At 44.9% G+C, this 15,240-nt stretch overlaps 1 long non-coding RNA gene across 1 annotated transcript; it reads right to left on the bottom strand.

Moving 5' to 3' along the window:
* Positions 1 to 8,969: 8,969 nt before the first annotated feature.
* On the bottom strand, positions 8,970 to 14,962 carry LOC109567817 (uncharacterized). The gene is made up of 2 exons (XR_011569930.1): positions 14,886 to 14,962; positions 8,970 to 9,447 (listed from the first exon to the last, which is right to left on the bottom strand). It is a non-coding gene; the product is annotated as an uncharacterized lncRNA (long non-coding RNA).
* Between the last annotated feature and the right edge of the window lie 278 nt (positions 14,963 to 15,240).

The following is a 15,240-nucleotide window of genomic DNA, read 5'->3' as shown; positions in this document are numbered from 1 at the left end:
CAGATTCCTGGGCCCCACCCCTGACGATCCTGATGCAGCAGGGCTGGGGTAGGACTGAAGAATCTGCATTTTTAACAAGTTCCCGGGTGTTGCTGGCAGTCCAGGAACTACACTTTAAGAATCAATTGCTCAAAAATGTAAAGGGTACTGATCTCTGGGGTCTGGTCCTAAAGTAGTGCTGCTGGCTGATGGCCATTCTGAGGGGCTGCAGGAGAATGGACAGGAGCTATAGCTTTGAGGGGCTTCCCTGATGGCTCAGCTGGTAAAGAATCCGCCTGCAATGCAGGAGACCCCGGTTCGATTCCTGGGTTGGGAAGATCACTTGGAGAAAGGGATAGACTACCCACTCCAGTTTTCATGGGCTTCCTGGGCTTCTGTGGTGGCTCAGATGGTAAAAAAAATCTTCCTGTAATATAGGAGACCTGGGTTCCATCCCTGTGTTGGGAAGATCCCCTGGAGAAGGGAATGGCTACCCACTCCAGTGTTCTGGCCTGGAGAATTCCATGGACAGAGGAGCCTGGCAGGCCACAGTCCACGGGGTCGCAAAGAGTTGGACACGACAGAGAGACTAAGCACAGCACAGCACACATAGCCTTCAGACCTCTGGACTCAGCCACCCTGCCCCGATGAGGACCTCTTCCTCACTGGTGCTGAGCTGTACTAGGGAGGCACAGCACCACGTGGCCTCCTGGTTCTACTCCTTCAGTGTCTGAGGGAGCCTGACCTCCAGCTGCTAGCACCTGTGTCTCTTTGATGGGTGGCTTTCTCCAGCTCCTGGAGCCCACCCTGCCTGCAGGCGATGCAGCTGCAAGGCCAGGGATTAAAGTCTTCCTGAGGACATTCTTAACCAATGACTGTTGGCGGTTGGTACCCTTCTGCTCAGGTGTGGTCATTTGGAGGACTGCTGTGTACCATCCCCCACAGGTCCCCCAGGATGAAGCCCCTGGTGCCTACAGCCTACAGGGAACCATTTTGACTATACATCCTGTCTTTTTGCTCCCTCTCCTGGCTCACTTCCACCCTCCCCCATCAAGACCAGCCCCCTAAATAAATGACTTGCCCTTGAATCCTCATTTCAAGATCTGCTTGAGGGGAACCCAGACTAGGACATCATGAACAAGAAATGGTTTTTGTCCTTGATAAGGTCACATTGAGAGGAGGAAAGACAAACTGGCTGAGTAGCACCGGGAGTTTTTGGGAATTGTTGGCAGGTGTCGGGTCTCAGGGCAGAGGCAGGTGGTCTGCTGGTGGCCCTTTGGGGCGTCATGAGGGTGCCCTGAGGAAGCGCAGGAGCTCAGCTGAGACTCTCCGAGGGAGGCCAGTGGGGACAAGGGGACTCGGCAACCTGGCCTGAGGTCTTTTTTTCCGCTCAGGAGGCCTGAATGTGGTACCCGCAGGGGACTGAGTTGCTGTGTAAATTCCTCCTGCTTTTCACCTTCCTAGACAATTCTTCCTGAAAGAAGAATTTGGAAGGGGACCTGGAACCATATTAAATATGGCTCTTGTTAGGCTTGGACAGCTTTCGGATGCTTGGAGGGGAGTTGATAAGAGTCTCTGCTGACCCAATGGGATGAATATGCTTTCCTGGGTGCCCACCTCATGCCGACACTAAGGCAGGATCAACTGGCTGTTTTTGCAGGGGGCTGTGGTCCCCCCAGTTCCTTTCTCTCACCCCTCCGCATTGTTACCAGTCCTCCCAGGGTCCCCCAAACAAACATGTAGCCTGAATGAAAACACTGTGCCTGGCATCAAAATACCCTTCGATGCAAGTTCTCACCCCCTCACTCGAACACTTCACATATGGAAATTCTGGAACTCCCACTGAGGAGCCCAGTGGCCGTTTGGCTGGGCGACTGCACAGATGGTTCTTAGGGGACGAGGCACCCAGAGTTCTTCTTGTCTCACATTTCCTTGTGGCTGGAGGGAGAACAAAGCCCATTGTACTGCCACGTGGGGTCAATGAGTCTGCACCTTCTCAGCAACACCCAGGACTCAAAACGTAATTGACTTTCTCTTTCTGATAATAGGCTCTGTATAATAGGCTCACTACGAGCAAAGCTAGTGGAGGTGATGGAATTCCAGTTGAGCTATTTCAAATCCTGAAAGATGATGCTGTGAAAGTGCTGCACTCCATATGCCAGCAAATTTGGAAAACTCAGCAGTGGCCACAGGACTGGAAAAGGTCAGTTTTCATTCCAATCCCAAAGAAAGACAATGCCAAAGAACGCTCAAAGTACCGCACAATTGCAGTCATCTCACATGCTAGTAAAGTAATGCTCAAAATTCTCCAAGCCAGGCTTCAGCAATACGTGAATCGTGAACTTCCTGATGTTCAAGCTGGTTTTAGAAAAGGCAGAGGAACCAGAGATCAAATTCCAACATCCGCTGGATCATGGAAAAAACAAGAGAGTTCCAGAAAAACATCTATTTCTGCTTTATTGACTATGCCAAAGCCTTTGACTGTGTGGATCACAATAAACTGTGGGAAATTCTGAAAGAGATGGGAATACCAGACCACCTGACCTGCCTCTTGAGAAATCTGTATGCAGGTCAGGAAGCAACAGTTAGAAATAGACATGGAACAACAGACTGGTTCCAAATAGGAAAAGGAGTACATCAAGGCTGTATATTGTCACCCTGCTTATTTAACTTCTATGCAGAGTACATCATGAGAAACGCTGGACTGGAAGAAACACAAGCTGGAATCAAGATTGCCGGGAGAAATATCAATTACCTCAGATATGCAGATGACACCACCTTTACAGCAGAAAATGAAGAGGAACTAAAAAGTCTCTTGATGAAAGTGAAAGTGGAGAGTGAAAAAGTTGGCTTAAAGCTCAACATTCAGAAAACGAAGATCATGGCATCCGGTCCCATCACTTCATGGGAAATAGATGGGGAAACAGTGGAAACAGTGTCAGACTTTATTTTTTTGGGCTCCAAAATCACTGCAGATGGTGACTGCAGCCATGAAATTAAAAGACGCTTACTCCTTGGAAGAAAAGTTATGACCAACCTAGATACCATATTGAAAAGCAGAGACATTACTTTGCCAACAAAGGTCCGTCTAGTCAAGGCTATGGTTTTTCCTGCGGTCATGTATGGATGTGAGAGTTGGACTGTGAAGAAGGCTGAGCACCGAAGAATTGATGCTTTTGAACTGTGGTGTTGGAGAAGACTCTTGAGAGTCCCTTGGACTGCAAGGACATCCAACCAGTCCATTCTGAAGGACATCAGCCCTGGGATTTCTTTGGAAGGAATGATGCTAAAGCTGAAACTCCAGTACTTTGGCCACCTCATGTGAAGAGCTGACTCATTGGGAAAGACTCTGATGCTGGGAGGGATTGGGGGCAGGAGGAGAAGGGACGACAGAGGATGAGATGGCTGGATGGCATCACTGACTCGATGGACGTGAGTCTGAGTGAACTCCAGGAATTTTTGATGGACAGGGAGGCCTGGCGTGCTGCGATTCATGGGGTCGCAAAGAGTTGGACACGACTGAGCGACTGAACTGAACTGAACTGAATAGGCTCTAGTTTCATCTACCTCATTGGACTGACTCACATTCTTTTTCTATAGCTGAGTAATATTCCATTGTATATATGTACCATAAATTCAGTGTGCATTCATCTGTCGATGGATGTCTAGGTTCCTCCCATATCCTAGCTATTGTAAAAAGTGCTGTAATGAGCATTGGGATACACGTGTCTCTTTCGATTATGGCTTTCTCAGGATATGTGCCCAATAGTGGAATTGTTGGGTCATATGGTATTTCTATTCCTAGTGTTTTAGGGAATCTTCACATTGTTCTCTGTAGCTGGTGGGAATTTGCTGTGTGACACAGGGAGCTCAATCCAGGGCTCTGTGACAACCTAGAAGGCTGAGATGGGGTGGGAGATGGGAGGGAGTTTCAAGAGGGAGGGGACATGTGTATACCTGTGGCTGATTCATGTTGATGTATGGCAGAAACCAGCACAGTATTGTAAAGCAATTATCCTCCAATAAAAAATTTAAAAAAAAAATTGGCTACAAAGCTGCCTTCAGCTCTGCCTTTCGACAGAAGGATTGCATTCATGAAAGGGGTCCCCTTCTGAGACTCCAGCCCAGAGCTGAGATGGGAAGGGGGCTTAGCTTGTACCTTTGAAGACACTGGTCTTGATGTTCAATTCATATTTTACGCTCCCAAAGCCACAAAAATGCCTTGGACCTGGTCATTTTATTTTTTTATTAATATAAAATAAATAATTATAATATGGAGAAAATCTATGTACTCACACATTAATTTCAGTGTTATTCAGAAATGTGGGAAGCTGGAAGTCCTATAAATGTCTAATAGAAAGTGAAAGTTGCTCAGTCATGTCCTACTCTTTGTGATCCCATGGTGTGTATAGTCCATGGAATTCTCCAGACTAGAATACTGGAGTGGGTGGCCTTTTCCTTTTCCAGGGGATCTTCCCAACCCAGGGATCAAACCCAGGTCTCCCGCATTGCAGGTGGATTCTTTACCAGCTGAGCCACAGGGAAGCCCAAGAATACTGGAGTGGGTTAGCCTATTCCTTCTCCAGCGAATCTTCCCCACCCAGGAACTGAACTGGGGTCTCCTGCATTGCAGGCAGATTTTTTACCAACTGAGCTACTAGGAAAGTCCATAAATGTCTAATAGAGGAATGTTTAAATAAGCTGTATAAAATTCCCTTGTTGAAATATTAGAAGCCATTAATACAGTGATCATGAACACTATAAGGTAGCAGAAAAGAATGGTAATATTAAGTGTAAAGTTAAAAAGCAGCGAACACAAAGAATTACAACTATGAAAACACATGCCTGTGAAACAACGCTCAACATCATTAGTGATCAGTTCAGTTCAGTTCAGTCGCTCAGTCGTGTCCAACTCTTTGCGATCCCATGAATCACAACACACCAGGCCTCCCTGTCCATCAAAAACTCCTGGAGTTCACTCAGACTCACGTCCATCGAGTCAGTGATGCCATCCAGCCATCTCATCCTCTGTCGTCCCTTCTCCTCCTGCCCCCAATCCCTCCCAGCATCAGAGTCTTTCCCAATGAGTCAGCTCTTCACATGAGGTGGCCAAAGTACTGGAGTTTCAGCTTTAGCATCATTCCTTCCAAAGAAATCCCAGGGCTGATGTCCTTCAGAATGGACTGGTTGGATGTCCTTGCAGTCCAAGGGACTCTCAAGAGTCTTCTCCAACACCACAGTTCAAAAGCATCAATTCTTCGGTGCTCAGCCTTCTTCACAGTCCAACTCTCACATCCATACATGACCGCAGGAAAAACCATAGCCTTGACTAGACGGACCTTTGTTGGCAAAGTAATGTCTCTGCTTTTCAATATGGTATCTAGGTTGGTCATAACTTTTCTTCCAAGGAGTAAGCGTCTTTTAATTTCATGGCTGCAGTCACCATCTGCAGTGATTTTGGAGCCCAAAAAAATAAAGTCTGACACTGTTTCCACTGTTTCCCCATCTATTTCCCATGAAGTGATGGGACCGGATGCCATGATCTTCGTTTTCTGAATGTTGAGCTTTAAGCCAACTTTTTCACTCTCCACTTTCACTTTCATCAAGAGACTTTTTAGTTCCTCTTCATTTTCTGCTGTAAAGGTGGTGTCATCTGCATATCTGAGGTAATTGATATTTCTCCCGGCAATCTTGATTCCAGCTTGTGTTTCTTCCAGTCCAGCGTTTCTCATGATGTACTCTGCATATAAGTTAAATAAGCAGGGTGACAATATACAGCCTTGATGTACTCCTTTTCCTATTTGGAACCAGTCTGTTGTTCCATGTCCATTTCTAACTGTTGCTTCCTGACCTGCATACAGATTTCTCAAGAGGCAGGTCAGGTGGTCTGGTATTCCCATCTCTTTCAGAATTTCCCACAGTTTATTGTGATCCACACAGTCAAAGGCTTTGGCATAGTCAATAAAGCAGAAATAGATGTTTTTCTGGAACTCTCTTGCTTTTTCCATGATCCAGCGGATGTTGGAATTTGATCTCTGGTTCCTCTGCCTTTTCTAAAACCAGCTTGAACATCAGGCCACAGGAGTGGAAAAGGTCAGTTTTCATTTCGATCCCAAAGAAAGGCAATGCCAAAGAATGCTCAAAGTACCGCACAACTGCACTCATCTCACATGCTAGTAAAGTTGAAATATTAGAAGCCATTAATACAATGATCATGAACACTATAAGGTAGCAGAAAAGAATGATAATATTAAGTGTAAATTTAAAAAGCAGCAAACAGAAAGAATTACAACTATGAAAACACATGCCTGTGAAACAACGCTCAACATCATTAGTGATCAGGGAAATGCAAATTAAAACTACCACACACTCCAAGGGGGCTTCCCTTGTAGCTTAGTCAGTAAAGAATCCACCTGCAATGTAGGAGACCCAGGTTTGATACCTGGGTCGGGAAGATCCCCTAGAGAAGGAAATGGCAACCCACTCCAGTATTCTTGTCTGGAGAATCCCAAGGACAGAGGAGCCTGGCGGGCTACAGTCCATGGTGTTGCAAGAGTTGGACACGACTTAGCAACTAAACCAGCATCATCATAAACTCCAAGAAAGAGCTAAAATCAAAAAGTAGCCATACTAAGTGCTGGTGAGGATGTGGGGCGCTTAGATTCCATCCATTGAAGATGCTGCACCAGTTAGAAAATTGTTGGGTAGTTTTCCACAAAGTGGTACATACAGACCTACTCTATGTCCCAGCAGTTCCACTCCCAGGTGTTTCCCCAAGGGAAAGGAAAGCATCACAAAGAGACTGGCACAAGAAGTTCATAGCTGCTAGATTCAAAATATCTCCAGACCAGAAACCAAAAACAACCCACATGTCAGGTGAATGAATAAACAAATTCTTATGTATTCTTTAAACAGAATGTTAACCAGCAATACAAAGGAATAAACTGCTGGTGCATACATGCTAACATGATAATCCTCAAGAACACCCTGAGTGACAGAAGCCAGAGACAGAAGAGCACACACTTGACTGCATTTATGTGGAGTTCTGGAACAGGCCAAACTAGTTCAAGGCTATGGATGTGAGTCAGTGATTACCTGAAGGAGGGAGGGAGCCCTGGGGGGAATGGGCTAAAGGGTAAAAGGACCTTTGGGGGGAAGGAAAGCTCTCCAGTCTTTAGCACAGCAGTGGTTACTCAGGTGCATACTTGACAAAGTCAAAACTTATCAACCTGCACACTTAAAATATGTGAATTTTAAAGTACATAAATTATACATCAATAAAGGTGAGCCTATGTGTGTATTTGTACTCGTAGTGTGTGTATATACAACACATATTACATATAATGTGCGTAGTCACTCAGTCGTGTCCGACTGTTTGCGACCCCATGGACTGTGGCCTGCCAGGGTCCTCTGTCCATGGGATTCTCCAGGTAAGAATATTGGAGTGGGTTGCCATGCCCTCCTCCAGGAGATCTTCCTAACTCAGGGATTGAACTCAGGTCCCCTGCATTGCAGGTGGATTCTTTACCATCTGATGCAGCAGGGAAGCCCATACCACACACACACACACACACACACACACACACACACATGTTCATATATAGGTATTCTCTCTATATATGTATAAATACATAAATACACACACACACACACATACACACATTCATATATAGGTGTTCTCTCTATATGTATAAATACATAAACACACACACACAAATCACTTCCCTGGGCAAAAAATCAGAAGGAACTATACTAAAATGTGAAAAGTAGTTGTTTCATGAATGAGATTATGGATGATTTTTTTTTCCTCTTCTTCAGTTCAGTTCAGTTGCTCAGTCATGTCCGACTCTTTCCTCTTCTTAGGTTTGCCAAAATTTTGCCTGTATGGTTCATTTTTTACTTGATAGAATAATAAATGCTCATTTAAAAAAAATTGGCAGCTGCTGGAGACCAGCTCTCGTGAAGGTCTGCAACAGACCGAGATTTCATTGCATGTTCATGTGGTGAAGTCCTGTGATTTTTTTTTTTGCCTATATGTCCACCAATCAAAATCTTCAAACCAGGTACAAACCTCACAGCCCCTACCAAATCACCCATAATATCTTTGCTGGAACAAATACTGTCTCTTACCCACTACCTTTTTATATGTTTTTTCTCTTCAACTACATCCTGTGCTCATCAACAGCTAAAATAATATTTTTTATTCTTTGTATTTTCAATAGCATCAGCACAGAAAAAAAAAAAAAGAAATTTGGAGAAAACAGACCTGAGCTGACAGGGTCACAGTGTACAGTGGCACAGGCCTGCATTGCGCAAGCTCCAAGCAGATACAAACGGCTCCCCCGGCTGCGTGGATAGCTCCTTTGGAGTTGTGCAACAGAGTCCTTGGTCAGAATTCTGTCCCACCACCTCCTAGTTTGTGACCGTGAGGAAGTTACCTCCTCAGCATCAGTTTCTTCATCTGTTTGGTAAGGAATATTAATAAGGAAAATGACTGAATGGAGATAGCATATGTTTAAAGCCCTCTGCAAACTGTAACACACTCTACAATGTTAGACGTGATGATTCCTCTAATAAACCTGGTCTCTGCCTGGTGCTCATCACTACCATTTCCTCATCAGCTCTCACTCAGTTCCCTGAAGTTGTCAAACATGTTGCTGCCTCAGGGCTTTTGCACAACCTCTGCCTGGAAAACTGGTGTGCCCGTTTCTTCCCTCCGCTGCTCCTTCAGGTGATTCTGATTTTAGTGACAGTGTCACTGGAAGCTTCCACTGAGAATCCTAAGACAAGCTCCCCCCACACACCCTCTGTCTTACTGTCTTGTGCTATTAGTACCTGAAATTATTTTGGTTGTTTAATGCCGATGGTCACCCCTGCCATCCCAAACTTCCTTTCATGGAGGGTCTGTGTCTGTTCTGTTCACAGCTATGTCTCCAGCCTCTGGAGCATAGGTGGTGCTCAAAAACCACATACTGAGAATGAACAAATACTTATTGATAACTAGGCGACACGTCGTGTTTATTCAGTCAGTCTGCCAACTGTTTTCCGAAAACCAAAGACTGTGAGGCAAACATGGCTTTTTCCTCCTCTGCTGAGAGTGGGAACCACCCCAGTGGCTGAAGGAATCTGCCTGAGACGTGCTGGCGGCCGCAGGTCTGAACATTTGCCGGGGAGGCTCCACGTCAGCTGTGGTGATGACCAGGGAATAAGGAGGGCATTGTGCTGCCTGCAGAGACGGATGGTTCCAGAACAGCTTGGGGAAGCACCTCTGTAGCCAGGTGCTTTGTTCCTCTCTCTTTTTTGTCTCCCGACTGTGAGCGAGGAAACCAGGCCAGCCAGCCTTACCTTTGTTCCTCCCGGCTCTCAACGTGGGCTCTCTTTAACGTCTTGGTGTTGGCGCGAGCCTTGCCAAGGCCACGGTGAAATTTTCTAACCCAGGCCAAAGATGGAGCTCATTAACTTTCGTGCCTGCAAGAAAACACTTCTTTAGGAATTGGCGGATTTTGCTTTCTGCTAGAGAGTGAGATGTCTCTGCAAGGGAGATGAATCTAGGTTTGTAGGTGGGTCATTCGAGGGAAAAACGCAGCGGATCCACAGAGCTCACAGGCTGGCCAGCGCCGGGCATTGTCCATACCAGAGGCTGCCCCCTGCAGTGGCCTGATGGCCTTGAGCAAGTGCCCACCCAGTGCATTTCCAGAAAGTCCTCTGCCCTCTCTTCCGTCCCCTTCTAAAATGTGCACAATTCCTGGAAGGCTCACACCTGAGGTCAGGTGAGCCGTCTCCCCTGCCTGGACCTAACACCACTGTGTAAATTGCCAGGATCTTTTTACATAGCAGAAAATAATGTAAAACTTTATTTTATTTATATATAGATGAAATGTATATTATAATGTTAAATATTTAATATGTATTGAAACAAACTATCTGTATTCATTAATAGAAAATAGGATAGCTTCCCTGGTGGCTCAGTGGTAAAAAATCTGCCTGCTAATGCAGGGGACAGGAAGATCCAGGAAGATCCCCCACATGCCATGGAGTAACTAAGCCCATGCATGCATCGTAACTACTTAAGCCCGAGTGCCCTAGAGCCTGGGCCCTGCAGCAGGAGAAGCCACTGCAATGAAGACCCAGCACTGCCCAAAATAAATAACATAAATAAAATTCTAAAAATAAAAGAAAATAGTGTAGAAGGGAAAAAGTGGACAATGTCACACAGGGAGGGTTGTGTATTCAGGTGATTTTTTTGGGAATTCAGGTGATTTTTTCTTTTTAATAGAAGATTCCTAAGTGCCTAGCTTATTTTTAATTAATTAGTTATTTTAACTTCTGGCTGCACTGGGTCTTCATTGCTGTGCACGGCTTTTTGTAGTTGTGGAGAGCGAGGGCTACTCTCTAGTTGAGGTGTGTGGGCTTCTCACTGCAGTGGCTTCTTTTGTCATGGAGCACGGGCTCCAGGGCGCCCAGGTTCCTGTAGTGAGGGCACATGGGCTCATTTGTTCCATGGCATGTGGCATCTTCCCAGATCTGGGATCGAACCCGTGTCCTCTGCATTGGCAAGCAGGTTCTTTACCATTGGACCACTAGGGAAGTCCCTTCAGGTGATTTTTTAAGCATTCAATGAAACAATATTCTTGTTTAGAAAATCTGCCTTTGTGTATATGTTGTGGAGAAGAAGAATGCAAAAATCACATGGATCTTTAATATAAACTTGAATGCCTTCCTGATGCAGATGGGTTAGAGGCTGGTGCCCCATTCTCACTGCCTGCCTTCACTTTCCTCTGCCTTTAGGGGCATTGCATGGTAAGCCAGTAATACTTTAGTGTGAATTACTCTGAGTTCATCTCCTTCTCTTTTTCTCTCTCTCACACACAGGCATACACACAGACACACACATGCCACAGGTGGCACCCAGAACTCTTGTGAGAGTCTGTGAACTTACAATGGAAGAAGGAATAAAAGTTGCCTAAATTAAACTGGCTAACGAAATTCTGCCAAGGACTGGATTTTTCTGCCCTCAGGGGCCAGCAGCAGTCTAAAGAAGAGTGTCAATGGGGCCACAGGCTCTGTTCTCATCCCTTCAGATCTAATTTGTCTGCTGCTCACATTCAGATTGGAGACTGTATGCTTGGGCTGATCTGAGACAGTCTGCTTCATCTATTAGCTGGTGGAAGGGCCTGCCAGGCCAGAGGCAGAGAGCCGAGCCCAGTCACCCTCGTAGGCCCTTTCTGGATTTTCTTTTCTTTTTTGCTTCTGGTTTAAAGACGTTTTTCAAAACTCTCACTAATGATTAAAAAAGGAGAAGAAGCTGATTAACAGAGTTCAAGAAGAGCCACGTGATGATTAAGAGATTCAGGAAAAAACACAGGGGAAAACAGGCTTAAGGAGCTGCAGTTTTTAGGCCTGGAGAAAAGAACCCAGAGGAGGGGATGGAATAATGATTACTAAGGGCCAGGAAGTCACTAATCAACCAATATGCACTCCATGAACACTGAACAGACACTGGAGTCGCGTTGGCATGCCTTAGCTGTGCCCTAAAGCCAAGATGAATAAGACTTTAGACAAAAGTACGTAGAAGGGATTTAAGACAGACACGAGAAAGGACTTCCCAAAGCAAAAAGCAGATCCTTGGCAGAATCAGAGATCACAGTGGATTCAGCAGGACTAATACATGACTCAGGCCTTTTATAAGTTATACTAACAGTAAAGATTCCTGTACACAGAATCTGCCAGCAAACTAGCGCTCAGTTGTGTTGGGGCAGCCTCTCCAGGGGGCCAGTGAGAGGGAAAAATGTATTCAGAAGTTTGGTGGAGGAAGTAGTTCCATGAACTGTTCAAAGGAAGAGAGAAACCAGAGTTGACCCAGCTCTGCTCCCACCATGAAGCAAGGTCTGGAGAATGCAGTGATGGCTCCAGAATGAAGGAGTAAAGACAGCCTTTGAAAGGGGGCAGGAGGGGAGGGTGTGAGACTGTGCAGAGGCACGGCATGGGCACAGGCGGTGAGGGGCAGGGCCTGCTGAATGTCTGGGGCACCCGGCTTTGGGGAATCCACACCAGTCAGGCAGAGAAAGGAAGACCTGACATCATGGGAACCATCTGAGTCTCCCGAAGGTGAAGCAGGTGTGAGATGGAGACAGTGGTTTCAGAAGGTTGCGTTTGCTCAAAGTGAGGGGATGGATTGGAAAGAGAGAGAGAGAGCAAGAGAGAACACAGTTGGACCTTTCATGGCTCTGTACACACTTCATGCTGTTTACTTTGGAGCATCTACCTCAAGCTGGACGTTAGTCTAATGAATTATTGATTGCCTGCCCCACGCCTACCACAAGCTCACTGAGCATAGGATCCTGCTTTTCTTGTTCTCCATTGAGTTCTCAGCCCTGAGCAGCAGGGCTCGGTAAATGTTTATCAAAGGAATAAAATCAGGTGGTGGGGACAAAGTTCTGACATCCTGAGCTCTTTGTCACTGGTAATCTTAGAAGAAAAGAATCAAGGTGTCTAACGAGCTAGGCTAGTTAAGGAGGCTTTCTGCTCAGGGAGAGCCTTTCGACTTGACGGGCCTCAGATTGTGAATCTGCATGTCCAGTGTGAGGCATCTAGTCAAGCCAGGTGACCTCACAGCCACGAGGTATTGCTTATGATCGGTGCATCCCACCTGAGACAGAGGGGTGTGATTCCAGGATTCCTAGGACAACGGACCTGAGCAGCTCAGTAGAGCAATGTTTGCTGTTCACCAAATGCTTGCTGTTACCTGAGGAGCAAGCTTAACGGGGAATGCATGGAATCCCAGAAGAATAGTTGACAGGAGGAAGGTTTCATTAATTCCTGTAGGGTCTGTTATACCTGCTCATTATCCCCCTGGCTTTTCCACAGCAATAAATTTGTCATTTATAAGTGCGATGTCTTGAGTGAGCTACTTAACACATCTCTGAACACGAGCTACCTTACTGTAAGCAGATAGTAATAGTAACGCTTCCTTCTCGTGGTTCTAGTAAAGATCGCTTGCAAAGCACTTTGGAAATAGGAAAGTACCAGGCAAATATTATTCATCTATTTCCCCTCCATATTTTCTTTGGGGATTAAGCCAGCATCAGAACAGTCCTCGTTTTCACAAAAGCTTCTATCTCTAAGCTCACTTCCAACATCAGCCACACAACAAACCAAACATTTTTGACTCAAGTTATCTTTTACTACCACTAGCCAGCATAAAAATTGGTAATTTGGGATCTCTCTTGCCATATATTTTCTTTGTGTAAGTTTTCTTTTGCCAGTTACTATAATTTATCTATGGGCTTCCCTGGCGGCTCAGTGGTAAAGAGTACACGTGCAATGCAGGAGATGTAAGAGATGCAGATTTGATCCCTGGGTCAGAAAGATCCCCTGGAGGAAGAAATGGCAACCCACTCCTGTATTCTTGCCTGGAGAATCCCATGGATAGAGGAGCCTGGCGGGCTATAATCCATAGGGTCACAAAGAGTCAGACATGACTGAAGCGACTAAGTATGCTCACATAATCTATCTATTGAGGTTTTTTTGGTAAGTGTATAACAACATTATTCTGATTTTGAGTAATGCTGCTGCAGAATTTAAATCGTCTGAGATGTCGTAGGTCCCCTGCTCGAGATTTTGCAAAACTATAAGATAAATGTGCTGACTGTGGAGTGTTACTGTTTCAAAACCTTTAAATTCTAAATTCATGTTTAAAGGAGCTACATTCATTCATTCATTTGTTCATTCAAGAAATATTTATCAGTTTTGGATCAACTCAGTTGGTATGCTGTTCACATCTCCTCTGCCATTCCTTTGTATATTCACAGCCTCTGATTGCAAACGCCAGCAACCTTTCTCAGGTTTTTCTCTAGGGGCATGGGCTGGAAATGCCAGGAGCAGTCTTCAACCAGCGATGGGTGGGAGCTGGTGAATAAGTATTCTGGCTTCCTCAGTTCTCAGATTGGGTACCTCTGAGGCATAAAGCTTCCTGTCTCCCAGGGCTGTTCAGCAGGATTAAGCTTCAGATGCCAGGGGTGGAAATTTGCTGGTGACACACTGTTTACCGGCTGTCTTCCTCCACCAGCTCACTTCTCCACATACTTCCTACTGATTCCTGGGATCACCTTCCACATAAAATGCTTTCACTCGAATCTTCTTCTTAAGGTCTTCTTTGGAGGAGAGCCAATCTAAAGTGGTTTTTTTTTTTTTAAATACTAGAATCAAGGCATTGGGTTAGGGGTTCAGGGAACACAAGAATCCATCAGAACAAGCTATTGCCTCCAACAAGTCACTGCTCAGAGAGGGTGTGAGATGTGTGTTGAAATGTCACCATAAGCACATGCCTTATTTCATTTCCTGACATTTTCAAATCTTGTTGAGTCTGTCTTACACACACACAAACACACACACACACCCTCCATTCCAGTCCAGGTGACTCGTTTCTTTTTCAGATTTTTTTTTTTTTTTTTGATGTGGACCATTTTTAAAGTCTTTACTGAATTTGTTACAATTTTACTTCTGTTGTTTCTGTTCTGTTTCTTTTGTAGGGTGGGGCAGGAGGCCTGTGGGAATTTTAACTCCCCCACCAGGGATCAAACCAGCACCGCCTGCATTGGCAGGTGAGGGCTTAACCACTGGATCTCCAGGGAAGTCCCCAGGTTACTGTTATATGCAGTGGTGTGAAGGAGTCAGCTGCCTGGTAAGAGTTGTTTGTTGCATTTTCAGAAATTTTTAAGCAGTTCATTAAATACAGTCATTATTAAACATTTTTATCATGTAAACTTACAATGACATAGATTATATTAAAAACAAAAGTAATAGACACCTATCCTCATCACATCCTAATTATCTGACTGCATTTTATTATTATATCTGCCTTTAAGATTATTTATGAGATTATCTGATTTATAATAGTACTTTACCTCGAATTTCTTTCCACTTTTGTGTTCCATTACTCAGTAGCTTCAGATCAAATCCAATGGGAGTATTCACACCCCAGAAACTGCCAAATGCTACAAATTAGGAATGCTTCCCTACCCACCACCTCCCATAGCCAACTGTTAAATATTTACCAGCACATGAACCGTATCTTGCCTGGAATCTCACAAAAGCCTTCAAACTGGTCCTTGAATCCTCTATCACACATCCTAATGATTCTGCCCTCCAGGGCTGAAGTAGATCTTTTTTTTTTAGAGTGTTTTTTTTTTTTTTTTTAACGTGGACCTTTTAAAAAGTCTTTATTGAATTTGTTATGGTATTGCTGCTTCTGTTTTATAT

The sequence above is a fragment of the Bos indicus genome, chromosome 13, assembly GCF_029378745.1.
Source record: "Bos indicus isolate NIAB-ARS_2022 breed Sahiwal x Tharparkar chromosome 13, NIAB-ARS_B.indTharparkar_mat_pri_1.0, whole genome shotgun sequence".
NCBI classification, from domain to species: domain Eukaryota; kingdom Metazoa; phylum Chordata; class Mammalia; order Artiodactyla; family Bovidae; genus Bos; species Bos indicus.
The sequence above is the reverse complement of the archived record's forward strand: the minus strand, read 5'-3'. Positions and strand labels throughout refer to the sequence as shown.